Source organism: Borostomias antarcticus (assembly GCF_949987555.1).
Source record: "Borostomias antarcticus genome assembly, chromosome: 14".
Lineage (NCBI taxonomy): Eukaryota > Metazoa > Chordata > Actinopteri > Stomiiformes > Stomiidae > Borostomias > Borostomias antarcticus.
In genome coordinates this window covers 15,208,010-15,210,509 of record NC_140247.1, presented here as the reverse complement: position 1 = coordinate 15,210,509, position 2,500 = coordinate 15,208,010, and the positions used below count along the sequence as shown (strand labels likewise).

At 46.4% G+C, this 2,500-nt stretch overlaps 1 protein-coding gene across 1 annotated transcript in view; it reads right to left on the bottom strand.

The window, feature by feature from the left end:
* Nucleotides 1-649, bottom strand: part of LOC311318084 (proline-rich protein 15-like protein A) — a 7,694-nt gene extending 7,045 nt beyond the window's left edge. Inside the window, exon 1 of the mRNA XM_084449296.1 lies at nt 474-649. The gene's annotated coding sequence lies outside the window, so the exon portion shown is untranslated. The remainder of the gene's footprint in view (nt 1-473) is intronic.
* Nucleotides 650-2,500: the final 1,851 nt, after the last annotated feature.

Below are 2,500 nucleotides of genomic sequence, written 5' to 3'. Positions count from 1 at the left end.
ACCAGCCCTGGTCTCTGGGGTGGAGGGGACCAGACCATTTTTCATTTCATTTCAAACCTTTATTTCAACTGAGGTTTCCCTCATTTGCGGTGTCAACGAGCTAACACAATCATACACAATCATAAACTAACAATAATTAAGAACAACAGATCAATGTACAGTGTTACAGACAGAATCATTTAAAACAATTGCAGGATGAAGTGCAAAGGCTAAGGGCCATAGATTTCTGTCATAGTAGGAAGCACCTCAAGCTTGAAAGTCTAAAGCCTTAAAGTTTAGCTGGCGGTCTCTCATAATGTCACGGTGGTCTACCCATCTGTTTTTGGATCTAACAGCACAGTAGCACCAACAACCCTTTCTTTTTTAAGAACAAGGAATTTACAAACGCACCTGAGGTGTACGGCACATCTGTGTGTGTGTGTGCGTGTGTGTTTGTGTGTGTGTGTGTGTGTGTGTGTGTGTGTGTGTCTCACCTGTTCTGTATGACAGTAGAGCTGGATGAGGTCTTTCTCCACAAAGCGTCCTGGTTCAAGAGAGAATCCCAACTCTGGACGTTCCGCTCATAGAACCCACCGGAACATCGGATCTCTCATCTCATTCTCCAAACCCGAATCGCCCTCGGTTCTCTGCAATCCTCCGTCCGCTTGGTTCCTCCTCGATCCTCTCGTTCTCTCTGTCTGACCGACAGGTGCAGCGCTAGCACAGGTGCGGGCTTGGCCCCTCCTCCTCTCTCTCACACACACACACACACACACACACACACACGCTCACACAGCTGAGTTGAACATTACAGGCTCCGCCTCTAAGTCAACAGTGGGCGTGGGAGGGAGGAGAGGGCGGAACCCTCTCTAGAGAGGCTTCGTAGATCAACTCCCTTCTACAGCGACTCTGAACACGACGATTCCCCGGAGCAGATGTCGAAAACACACACAAACATACAGTATTTACGCCACGCAGTACAGTATTTACAATACGCAGATACAAAACCTCCTCCCAAAAGCCATGCTTCCCTGGTCCTGTTGAGAACAGACGCTCTGATTGGCTCTAGGGCTGCGCGTCACGTGATACCGGTTAGCGTTAATATTGATATTCACCTCCTTGGCAGACATTCCTGTCGTCCCCCTCCCTCGGTAAGTAGGCCGATGGTTAATCTCTAACCCGGGTTCTCATCCTTCTCGGATGAGCAACAGGAAGTCAGAGAGAGAGAGAGGTGTTTATATATCCAGAGAGAGGTGTTTATGGTCGTCGCCAGACTCGAGCTCAAGGCTCGAGACTAAAGGTGACCGAGCCGTTGAAATTGAACGGCTCCTAAAGTGTGGAACGCCCCTCCACTGGACTTGAGATCTGTAGTCTCTGTTCTTCTTCTTCTTCATTCTTCTTCTTCTTCTCTGTTGACACATTTAAAAAGCAGCTGAGGACTCATCCGCTCAGACAGGCCTTTGTCTGACCTCTTGTGTGAATTCTCCACGGAATTTTCGTTCCCTATGTAGTCCACTATTTATTACCCACAATTCACCTTGATTTGCAGGGAACAGTGCATGTACCCTACATTTTCTCCGTTCCCTAGGTAGTTAACTACATGGTGAACCCCATATAGGGAATAGGGAGTGAGGGAACGAGGGAGCGATTCGGAACACAGCTTATGTGTTTTTATGCCCTTGTTTTTATGTTATTGCCCTTACTACTGTATTTATATATTTTTTTAACTATGTTGTACCTGATGATGATGATGATGATGATGATGATGATGATGATAGATACTTTGATGATCCCTCTAGGGGGAAATTGGGTGTTTACCTGTGAAGCAGTTTGTGGGGGTGATCTGTGAAAGAAATAAGATTTACCTACTTACTTACTGAGCTGGTACAGAGAGAAACTCCTGGTAAGTAACAGGACGTACACACACACACACACACACACACACAAACACACACATGCACGGTTGCACACATGCACAAACGCGCATGCACGCACACACAGACACACACACACACACATATAGAGGCAAACACAATAAACAATATAATCGTTAAACTTAGATACAGCAACGCCTCAGAAACTAGCACCAAAACAAACATCACCTGGCCTGATAAGACAGGCTCCTATCATGAAGCCAGATCTGGACTGGTCACATACTGTCCCTCTACGACACACTTCCTTAAGACCCAACATCAGCTGTCATAAAAAACGCTTGAGTTGCTAGGAGACGCTGTACCTAAAGATGTTCTGTTGGGCTTTATTTTGTGCGTTCAAGTTCAGTTCAGTTCAGAGTTTATTCGTCACATACATAATGCAACGTAGTGACATAATACAACGTAGTAAAATGTACAGTATCAGTCAGCTCCATAGTAGATATACACACACAACTACTGTAAACGCTTTTAGCTACACTAAAGCTAAACGGCGCGCTGGGGCTTAGCGCTAGCGAGACCGGCCAGGTTTGAACCCGCTGCCCCGCGGCAGGTCCAGTCAGTCACGCATGATTTGATTATATGAACGG